At 32.0% G+C, this 12,574-nt stretch overlaps 1 long non-coding RNA gene across 1 annotated transcript; it reads left to right on the top strand.

Moving 5' to 3' along the window:
• The first annotated feature begins 9,729 nt into the window (after positions 1–9,729).
• LOC139907000 (uncharacterized) lies at positions 9,730–11,604 on the top strand. Its single transcript, XR_011783292.1, has 3 exons — positions 9,730–10,418; positions 10,473–10,612; positions 10,675–11,604. It is a non-coding gene; the product is annotated as an uncharacterized lncRNA (long non-coding RNA).
• The last annotated feature ends 970 nt before the right edge of the window (positions 11,605–12,574 follow it).

Raw genomic sequence — 12,574 nt, forward strand, 5'->3', positions numbered from 1 at the left:
ACAATGTTAATGAAGTATCGGAGGCGCAGAGCGTTATATATATAGTGCTCCCTTATGTATATCATATCAATATAAAAAAGAGAGTTAAACTTTCAGGGAGTAATGTATGAAATGAATGAAATCGCGCAGGCTTTTAGTTCAACTCGTATTAAAAAAGAAAAAAAGGAAGTACTTTAAAGAAATATAACAAATTAATGTGACTTTAAAATTAGGTTTAGCAACAAGCTAAAGTACTCCCTTGCCATCACATTATATTTTAGAAAATTCTCATATCCGTTATTATTATTTCTTTGATTGTTGAAGAGAGATCATCTAAGTATTGAGTAACTATGTTTGAGTGTCCTCATGAAAAACTGATAGTAATACTGAGGATTTCTTGGGAAGTTATCTTCTATATACTTAAAGCGTATTGTGCCTGTTCGTTGACGCCTAATAACTCCGACCAATGCAGGATACTACCGCTAGTAAGTCGCTAATTATTTAAAATATTGTAAAAACCTTGAGAGTAAGGTGAGGATATATATTTGAATGCATTCAATATTATTACCCATATTTGTAAAAAAAAAAAAAGGTAATATGGTTTGGCTTACAATAGGTGAATAGGTGAGACAACAATATAAAAATTAACTTTTGGTACGATAAATAATAGAAGAGTTTGTACTTGAGGCTAATTTTATAAATATGATCCAGACTCTATGCTGATTTTTAGAATAAATGTGTTTTAGTCACAGATATATGTATTGAGTCCAGTGGCGTCACTAGCCATCTTTTGAAAGGATTTAGCCCCGCTTTCAAAAAAGAAATCCAGTCATATATAATAAATGTATTTATATAAGTAATTAGATTACAGTGTTGATAATTTTTGGGGTTAAGCACCCCAAATGATGAAAGCCAGCAACGCCCCAGGTAGAGTCTATTTATTTCTTCAAGTTTTCAAAGTAAAAATCAAAAGTTGGAAATATAACTAAGATTGACGAATACACTGTTGGGTAAATAAATCTATCACTGTAGGTCAGGACTAATCTGAAACTGGCATAATTTGAATTGGTTCCTAAAATGTACGCAATATGTATCTTTGGGATTTTTTTAAATTATAATCTAGATGTCTTATTAAGGGATGGAAGTCGCATTTTTTCATTTCAATTTGTGTCTTGTTACATTTGGGTTCGTCGTGTCTTCGTCTAATTTAGTTACATTATGTCACATCTTATTTCATCTGATTTTGTATCACCTAAAGAGACTCTGAGGAAAAACAAACATATACAGAAAGAAAAAAATTTCCCCTTTCACAACACTTTTCAATGAATTGTTTTTTCTCCTGCGCAGTATTAAACCTGACACATATTTGCCCTCCTTTTTTGACAAAAAACTATGTTCAAACAATATTTTCTAAAAAAAAACGAAATGTTTTGCTACCATAGATATAAAATAGCTTCGTTGTTAGGTATAGGATTTTTATAGATAAATATTAGTTTTTATTTTCATCGTGCTCTACAAAAGTCCCATCCCTAGTCACTTTTGATCGCAGGAGCATGAATGAGTAAAAATATTTACATTCACTATTATTTCAGCTATCTTGTCGTCTCTTTCCTTAGAGTATATTTAGTATCGCCTATATAGGAGGTAATTCGTCACTAAGAGAAAATATTTTTTTATACATCGATTTGTATTAAATATAAATGTTCCAACTTTTTAGTTAAGCTCTGGATCAATCACCACTACTACTAGAGTCTAACTTGGATTATTATAGGTCTGGACACTTGGATAGTAATCTACTGTACGAGAAATATAATATTGTATAAAACTCTCAGTAAATGATTAAAAGTATAAAACAAGAAGACTAAATGAATAACTAAACATTATGTATCGTTTGTTACGTCAAGAAGATATTTTTTTTTATTCATACGTAACAGAAAAAGAATACTTACTTCTCATAATTGCATTGAAAAAAACCTTTGTTAATGAATGAGTCATGTCTGACGAAATCAACGCTGGTCAGAGGGGGAAGAGGCCGGAGAAGAACAAAATCCAAAAATATAGAGCAATTTTAGAAGCCCAACAGAAAGCATTCCAAACTATGTAGATAGAAGGAGCACTGGCGAGGTGTCCTCCAGTATGGACAGTAATGTCTAAGGTTTTAACGCCTAAATATTTTTTAGTATTTTTGTTCTGGTTTTCTTGGCAACCTGAATAGTGTTTGTTTATTTTCTAAAGCTGTTTTGATTATTCTTTTATCAATGAGGAGAGATCATCTAAGTATAAAGTGTGCATGCTTACTATTTACATCCCCAGCTATAAGCAATTTATATGTGGGGGAGGGGCAGTTTTATAAAAATGACCTCACAAATCGTTGGCATATTAATCACGCAACTTATCATTGTTTTTCAAAAATGTGGATTCCAATGGCTTCTTACCCGTTCATACTGAAGTACCTAAGTTTGTTCTCCTCTAATCCGTTCTTAAAATTGTCAGGGTTACCATGTTGATTTTCTGTTTCTTTTTTCAATATACCCAAAATTCTCCAGGGTAGCATCACTGCTTATATAACTCTGACTCAAGCTAACATTCATATGATATTGAACATGCATGTGTGTGCATTGTACTTGTTCTCAAGGTAAAAATAATAATATTATGTCCTGTATTAGATACATAGTACGTAATATATTTATACGTTTTGTTATTAGATATAAGATTGTTTCTTTAATTTTTCCTGGAAAATGAGTTAAAAGAATGCAAATAATTGAGTATTATAATTTATTTTTTTTACTTTGCTCAGATAATTGATATAATAATATAATTAAAACAAATGTTGTTGTTTTTTTGTTTTTTTTTATGAGGAAACATATTTCCATGAGGAATAATTATTATTATATTTATAGATACGGATGATTACTAAGCCAATTCTTGAAAATAATCACGGAATAAATCCTTTTTGGTGCAGGTTAAAGTGAACAATCAGTAGAAGAAGAGGTTGCTTTTTCCTTCTCTTTGCTGATTGGCTGAAAGTTGTCAGCTGCCATAAGGTCTATTTTAAAGATCTGATGTACTATTTTGTAAGCTTGATTAAATTATTTATCATAATTAGCCAATACTTATTATTTGTGATATATTTGTCATAATGTTAACGTGTATTGTAGTAATAGATCAACAACTTCTAGGAAAATGACCCAAGATAAATATCTAATACATTTCTTAGATGATTTAAAAGAAGGATCAAATAAATGCATTTTTTCTTCAAGAACTAACTCCTCAGCTAAAAAAAGATACTGATTTGTCTGAACAAAAAAACTAATATTTGATATTATATTACTGGCATATATTTTAAACCAAATTAAGAAATATCAGTCTGTTTGTTCGGGCTGTCTTACTTTTGTTATTTTTGAACACCAATGATTTTGGCCCACATTTAAAGCTCCTTCATCTAAAAGATTATACCGCCAAATATTTATTCCGCTGTATCAAGGGAGTCTTTGAAAATATATTCATTACAAGCGAGAACCGATTAAACAAAACTCAAAAATATATTAAAGATATAGCCAAAATCCTGCAAGATCCATTAGAAAAAGAAACGACAAATATATCTCTACTCAATAGTCATAATATTAAGAGAAAAGTTATTTGAAAATATTGGCAAGTTCGTGTTCAGATGCACGCTATTCTTTTTCGAAAGAGACGAACAGAGAGAGGAGGAATGATGGGGCAACACATGTATTGATTATTTGACAAATTTAATTATGATTAATTATTTAATTTTATTATTTCCTAATAATATTATTTAAGTTTGTGTTAAAAAATTTACTTCAGTATTTAATATTAAAAGCTTAAATTCGGTTCTTTTGAAATTTATATTTATTTTAAAAATTGATTTTTTAGTTAAATTCTTTAATAAAGATAATAAAAACAAAATATTAACAACTGTTTCATAAAAAATAACCATTTTAAATCATGAATCACAAAAGAATAACAACTATATATCAGTTGGTGCAATAGCTAAAAATATGAAAAAATTTAGCAAATATCAAATAATCAAAATAACTATATTTATGGTCAATAACTTTCAATTAGAAAAATAAAATGAAGGAGAGACAACGGTTCAAAGTACTCCTATAGGGTAGATCAACAAGATAATAGCCATATTAAAATTTGTCAAATTAATATTTGGAGTAAAAAAAAAGGACGAAATCAAACGTTAAGAATTATTTAGACTTTTCCTTATAGGGTTAAAAAGCGAACGTTTCGTTGAAGCTTTTAGAAATTTGACTCAGTTCTATTTTTACATCTTTGGACACTACAATGGCCCATTATTTTTGAGTAATTTGTTTCAAATTTTCTTTATAATAATATGGAAATATAAAATATTTTAGACAAGAATAAATTTTATACGTATTATTACTTAATCAAACTTATTAGGACTACGTAGTACGTACAATAAATAAATGAGTGACTTCATAGAATAGCGACATCTTGCGAAAATATTAGGACAAATATTGACCATAGTATTTCCTCAGGCTAACAGTGCTTGATGTTCTACTTGGTTTAATGATTTATGTATAATAAGCCTGGTATTATATAAAGGGGAAACTTACATCTCATTTAATACAAATACTTGTAAGTATTTAAAAAAATGAAGTACAGTTTTTTATAAATATATGTATATCTACGCTTAATAATACGGTGGACGATAGAATGAGGACTCAAAAGTTAGATAATTTTAAAATCCATTTTCACTTCTACATATTTTTATTTTGTGCGATTTTTATGGCAAACTTTTGAAGCAAAGGGTGGTTATATAACAATTTTCTACACTTTTTTTTTTTTTCAATATGTTATTTGTCCATTCTTAATGATGGCTTCAAAATGGGGACGAACAGAAGCACAGCTGGCCTTGTTGAAGTCCGAGGACAAGTTGTTCCACTCCTCCGTGATCACGCCTTCAGAGTATTGACATTTGCATAAGAAGTCTTGTTCGTCTTGCCCTCCAAGACGCGACAAACTGCGAAGTCCAGGGGGTTCTCGTCAGGTGAGGACGAAGGCCAGAAGGCAGCACATGTTCACATGTATTCAATTAAAATTTCTAATTAATATTTTTTGTAATTGTTAATCGTTATTTCAGTTGTCTTCTAATTTACTCATACTTTTTTAACTTAATATCACAAATATACGTTATAATACTTTAATTTACTAGTAATCTACTACTATGGCTAAAATGTTAGCTATTAGTTTTTGATTACTCATTGTATAACATATCATATTAGCGACTTTAAGGGAATAATTTTAAGAGATCTCAATGTTATTATATGCACACTTAGGTTAAATACGGTACACAATTTTATCTTTTATTTACTCATATACTAGGCAGCTAAATATTCCAGTCATACTCTTAATCGACTATAATTTTGGAACAAATTAAGATGCAAAAGTCAATTTGATTTTGGGGGGGAATTTTTGCGCTCTACCGAGTTCCCATTGAAATTTGTTAGTTTGTTTGTTAGTCACCAGGATTACGGTAAAAGTTACAGATCGATTTTGAACAAACTTGGTACAAAGAGTATATATGGCCACAGTAAGACACCATTAAATTTTGATGGATCAAGGTAGCACAAAACGTAAAAAATCCATAATCAATCATAGCTTTGATATAAATAACTTAATTATATTTTAGGTGGAGGTTTTATGATTTACCAAGGTCTCCTTCTAGTTATGTCTTAGATCAAGTAGATACACAGTTCTAAGATATTAACTGTCATTAAAAATGAGTCCTCCTTAAACAAATATGTAGAGACGTACACAAACTTTGCTTTAATAATATAGATATCCAACCAGAAGCTACTTGTCAAGATATGCCCAACAACAGCAGCCTCAATCAGTCTATAGTTGTCTATGACTAAAACTGAGTACATTTGTGTCATCTTGAAGTATATAATTAATTTTTTTAAGTTTGTTCATACCCCATTGGTAGACGGAGATACTATACAGAAATATGAGTTAAAATATGGTCTCGTAGTGGGTGTTTTAAAATTTGAAACATTTTTAAAGATTGATAACGTTGCTAAAGAAGATTTTTAACCCTTTGTTAGAGAGCTGGAATTTTCTGTAACCCAAATTTGATCAAATTACTTTAAATCTGTTTAAAATAGATTTTAATACTGGAAATAGCATTAATATGCTCCAGACACATCTTTCAGAATAAATGCAACTTTGTCTTGTTGTAAAAATGTTTTTTCTTGGAACTAATCGCAAATTTTGCAAATTTTTAATCAAAGTTGGGTGAATATGATCAATTTGTTTACTTCTAAGTTGTTCTTTTTTGCTTTTTCTATCTATCTTTTTTCAGTTTAAGGTAAACACGTTGCTACAAATCTAATATCAGCTGTTATCCCATATATCACACTCAATCTCATCAAAATTATTGAGGGCATTTTTAGTACCAAACGTTCGTTCAATGTAATTAATATTTAATGGAAATTTATATCGAAAATGAATTATAATAATCACAAATCTAGACCGAATGTTTCTATGATACCAGTCTATACCGAATTTTTTTAAATGACCGAATGAGTTCAGTCTAATAAATATCATAGCGGTCACAGATCGGTCTTGGATTTTCAGACCGAAACTCACACTAGTCTTTACCCAGAAAAAGGTAGGACATTGACACAATGAACATCATAGGATTTTCCTCATAACCATAAACTTCATAAACCGCGTTTTTGATCAATTTTAATTTGTGTTTTATGCTGCCAAACATATTCATCTTTGATTCTGTAGAATTATTTGACCTCTTTCAATAAGGTATTCGTCCACCGTGGCGATGTGTTAAGGACTGCTACAATCCTAGACTAGAATGGACACATGCTAGAGCGTAACCCCCTTCAATCAAACTGAGTTATGTATCTCAATTTGTTCCAAGGTTATGGTCGAATATGCATTTTTTCCGTTCAGTGTTACCTTGACATTGATTTTCACATATCAAAATTTAAGGGGCTCTTAAATTGAATATATATAATCTTCGTATCAGATTTGATCAAAATCGATCTGTAACTTTTGGCATATCCTCGTGACTAACAAACTGTTATGTATTTAATGTCCTGTCTGGTTTTTATCTTCTTGTATATTCGTCTATGTATTATAAGTACTGAGTTTTACGTATTATAAATAGTGTCGTCTTTTGTAAATATATCAGAGTATAGTTAAATACACATGATCATATAAACAGTGTGTAGTATCATTCCTCCACGCCATTTCTTCCTCTCATCTCTCCCGGTCATCCTGGATATCTCCACCTTATAAAGAAGTTTGACTCTCTCGTTCGTCAAGACGCAACATTGGCGACGAGGATGGGATGAGGATCACGTGACCTCCCTGCTGTGGGATCGTCGGCGAAGCTAGCCCTGTTGGAGTTGGGTAGCCCTTTTTCGTCGATGGGGAGAACGCTCGTTCGTCTGCGGAAGGCGGAGCAATATGGACTGTGCCTATGTTTGGGCCTCGTGGAGGAAGGAAGAGAACCTTGGTCACTTTCAAGAAGTGAAGTGTGTGTCCGGGTCAGGGACCACATAATTAACAATGGATTTATTCCTACGCACTTTTGGTTCTCTACTGTTCCTACTCTCCCGTTCACATCATTGGTTGATGGATGTGGAACGGTCTCTCTTGTGGATCATCCCGAGTTGGATGAGGGTACATCGAGCAAGATGTCTCCCAGGGACGAGCAGGGTGCTCAGGTCCTTAAAACCTCAACAAGGGTGAGTGTTGTTTCTCCCAGGGACGAGCAGGGTGCTCGGGTCCTTAAAACCTCAACAAGGGTGAATGTTATTTCTCCCAGGGACGAGCAAGGTGATCGGGTCCTTAAAACCTTTATGAGGAGTATTGTCCTCCTTTCTCCGGTGCGCGTGCTGAGAGCACGGCACGTCTATGGAGATAAACTTTTGCGGTACAAGGGAGAATGTTTTGTCCTCGCCTGGACATGGATGGAGCGGATCTATAGGCTGCTGTTCATGGAGAGGAACCTGTTTAAGCACCGCCCTGGATTTGGTGCTTGGGGGGTGATGTTATGTATTTAATGTCCTTTCTGGTTTTTATCTTCTTGTATATTCGTCTATGTATTATAAGTACTGAGTTTTACGTATTATAAATAGTGTCGTCTTTTGTAAATATATTAGAGTATAATTAGAATACACATGATCACATAAACAGTGTGTAGTTTCATTCCTCCACGTCATTCTTCTCCTCATTTCTCTCGGTCATCCTGGATCTCTCCACCTTATAAATAAGTTTGTGTCTCTCCCTCGTCAAGATGCAACACAAACAGAAAAAAAACATAACTTCCGTTCAGCTTCGTCGCGGAGGTAAAAATAGTATTTAAACTTATTGCTAAAATTACCCATCAGGGCTACTAATAAACAACTACAATTTCAAGTGTATACATAGCTCTGGAAATGTAAATCATATGAGATAATGCAATTAAAGCAATCTGGGATTTAAGGTTCAACTATGTACAGTACACATAAGTAAAGAAGGAATGTGTGTTAAGGAAAAGTAAGTATAGCAATTAGAAAAGGAACAACGGTTGATGTGTCCACTCTTTCTTCTTTTTTGCTCATTATTTAATCAGTCGTGGATGTGTTAACATCTCTCTAAAAGAAGCATTCTCGCCTATCTTTGTTGTAAATGGACTTTAAATGCATACTAAAGAAATATATATGAATTTAAATATAACTATTATATATAAGGATTCTCCTCTCTATAGCAGTAATTCATTTTATCCCTCCAAAATCATTTAAGAATGGTCTTAATTCAGTAATACCATAAGTCTTGCTCCCTTTTTCTCCTCACGTTCTTACAAAAAAAAACTATCTCTACTTATAAGGTCCCGATTTGCACGTAATCTTCAGTTGAGTAGCCTTACCCATGAATATACATTTATTAGGCAAAAAATAGAAAGTTAATCTTTAGCACATAACATAGTTATTAATGGACTTCTTTAAAACTAAAACCAACCCATTTCCTCGGAAGAAAATGAATGAGTAAGAAAATTAATGAATAAAAGAATGATACTAAAAAAATGCAGAAAAAGGCTATAAAAAAACATTACATCTTAACTTCATGACGAAAGTGCGTCATGACTTATGAGTGACTTAACCAACCTACCCAAGTTATACAAAGATAATAATACGTTCATGTGTATTGATGAAAATTGTGTTTGTAATGGATATGTTAACAAAAAAGAAATTAACCAAAAATTAACACGGAAACCCTCACCATTTGAAAAATGCTTTGAAGGAGATCAGCTACAATCAGCTGTGCCAATGGAGGAGGGGGAGAAATAAATACACAAGGACATTGGAAAGAAATACTCTTTTATCGATCCCCAATTCTTTTCCGAGTTTAACAAGGACTTACGATTGGGGTATTGCATGCAATGTGTACACACCCATCCGTCATCACCAATTTTGATCATTTCTGGCCAGGATGTCTATCCTATCAAAGAAACAACATGTATAAAATTTTAGACTTGTAGAGCGCGAGGGCCTGTTCATTCAGGTCATAGTTGGCATAAATAGTAAATGTATATAAAAATAAATAAATAAAAATATGTAATTCTGTGTTATTCTTGCTTCCCCCAAACTTTGTAATATTCATAATCTTGTCATATGAGGATAAATTGTTTGACTACTTTGAGATAAATAATGTTGATGAAGTAAATTTCAGTAGTGGATATCAACTCACTCATAGATAAGGGTGATAATTTTGGTAAGAATACAAAAGCGTGCGAGGAGAAAAGAAGAATTACTTATGGCATCATTGATTAAATAATATACATCTTCTTCTATCAATCATGAACGTTATCATTCCCGCCTTTATTATTCAATATTAATATAATATGAGATGGTGATAGTCGATAGAGAACTGAATAAAATCCCCAAAATGACGTCGCCTTCTGTCTGGATTTATGAAAATGGAGGCCCAGGAATTTGGAAAATACTTACCGGATGAGAAACAGATGGTTTGTCGGATTTGTCGATATAAATGTGCCTTTAGTCCCCTGTCTAGAATTACACGCCACTCATTATCCTCATCTCATAACAAGAGTATGGATATTCATCTATAAAATCAATTTGACGATGAATACATCAAGTCAGACTTTAACTTTGATCTCACAACGATGCTTATTGCATGTAATATAACCTTATCCATTGCTAATCATCTACGTTCAAAAAATTTATGGAGAAATACACGGGTAAAACCTATCCCTTCCCGAGGAACCATCATTAAATTAATGGAGGATGTTGGTACTGATGTCATATATAGAAATACATATAAAAATGTTTTGAGTCATCCACACGAAATGATGATCAAGTTATCAGTAAAAAGTATTTACGAATATCGAAATGGAACTCTGAATTTTGTACTATCTCACAGTAAGTATTCAATTTTTTTTTTAAATCTAACCATAAAATATGATTCTATTTTAGCTAAACATATCAAGAATTATGATACACAACTCAGTAAAGGGCAAAAACAACTGTTTAAATGGTCACAACAACGGGGGTAGTAGCTTTGAATGGTTTGCAACTACTTTGTCTGAGACTACTTACTTCGCTTTAAGACTTGGGTATGATAATTAGGTTTTTCAATATTACATAGTCAATAAATATTACTTTTTTATCACTAAAGGCTTAGCTATGGTTGATGGGCTCCAAGAAATGTTGTTCAGAAAACTCATAAAAGGCAAAAACAACTGTTTAAATGGTCACAACAACGAGGGTAGTTACATTGGGTGTTGCATTATAATTAACAATTGTGTATATCCCTCATGATAATAGTATGTTGTTATATAAGCATACCTAAATAACGGGGAGAAATCTTTTTTGATGCTCTTAATAGGGAGTAATATCGCCGGACATTACTACATAATTAGCTTTTGCTCTAAATCTTTACGATGAATTTATTTATAACATTTTTTTATTAGTATATTTATTGTCTAATTTTATGATTTCGACATTTACTTTATTATTAATAATTAGTTAGATCTCATCGGTAGAGATATATCTATCCTGTGCACAATTGTATATAGCAACTTCCACATGAAGAAGAGGAGTGATTATCTTTTTGATTAAACTCCACGTCTCGCTTGTGTATTGCAACCTAAAGTTATGACATATTTAACTGAATTCCGATGTTAGAACAAGAAAAAATTATCTGGATCAATCTATTATTTCAATATTCTGTATTTATAATTTATTATTATTAATAGTTATATGATTTTAATTGTTTAATTTTGTATATTTAACTTAAATGTTTAATGGTTTATTTTTTAGTATGTAGATTATATTTAAACTTTGAGCTTCAAATATATTTCAAATACTCTACTTTGTCGTTTCATTAGCTATTATTCTGAGAATAAGGTTCATAATGAATTACAATTTCATGGAGTGTGACGTTTTCAAATCTACTGTAACGGATAAAAAACGTCTAAGTCAATTATACGTAGTATATCTTCATTAAACATTTTGCTAATAAATACATTCGTTATACCCTCAAAAATCATAATAAAGCAGGCAGATGATAATCACATCAGTATTTCAAACAATGATACCATATGTCTTTTTTTCCCCTCCTCCTCGCACGCGTTTTTCTCTACAATATTATCAACTATACTCATTGACAAGAACTTACTAACATAGTACACCTCATTAGTGATTACTGATTAGATATTATGTTAAAATGCGGAGGGAAAAAATCAACTCTTTAAATTGACGTCGGTTTCAGTGGATACATTTCTAGTATGCTTACCAAAGTTAACAACTGAAGGCAATTTAATAGTCTTATGAATACCTTGTCATTAGTGTTGGATAGGTCTAAAAAAAAATACCACAGTCATATCAGTCCATTCCTAATAAAATTTATCAGCCCTAGGACTTGTGCTTATTGGTCTCTTATGGTAACTACAACAGGTCAAATTATCTAGTTATTAGACTTGTTGTCCTTCCAGCTGTTCAACAAAATCTATTTCAAGAAACGAGATACCTGAAGTTTAAAGTGGGATTTGTGTGACTAGAACTAATTATTATAAGTCTTTGCTATTATTTATTATTTTCTTCGTTTTTATCAAGGTTAATATGGATACAAGGTTATACACTCATGTAATCGGGCTTGCTAGAATATTCAATTTGGTGTACCGTACCGACTGATGTGCAAGACAGACATATATTCCGTCATAGAGTATAACAGCAGTACTCTAACAGTAACAGTCAAGGAAGGCAATATATAGCTACTCTTGGTCACATTTGTACTCTTTGACGGCACTATTAAAAAGCGTGGTGGAAGTCAAACATTTGTAGGAAAAGAGTTATTGTCAGTCATGAAAATCCGGAGTATTTTTTAGCTGACTCTTTTTTTTAATCATAAAAGGCGCAGCGTAACCTTAAGGATTTGTTGCGGAGTTATAATTGAAAGTCCTTTTTGGACTCAGATTAGAATTGGTGATCGACATTGGAGTAATTCTAGCAAATGTCCTTGTTTATATTCTTTTCTCCTTCCTCTCTGGTCACTGATCTAATGAAACGTCGTGTAC

This window comes from Lepeophtheirus salmonis, chromosome 13, assembly GCF_016086655.4.
Source record: "Lepeophtheirus salmonis chromosome 13, UVic_Lsal_1.4, whole genome shotgun sequence".
NCBI lineage: Eukaryota > Metazoa > Arthropoda > Copepoda > Siphonostomatoida > Caligidae > Lepeophtheirus > Lepeophtheirus salmonis.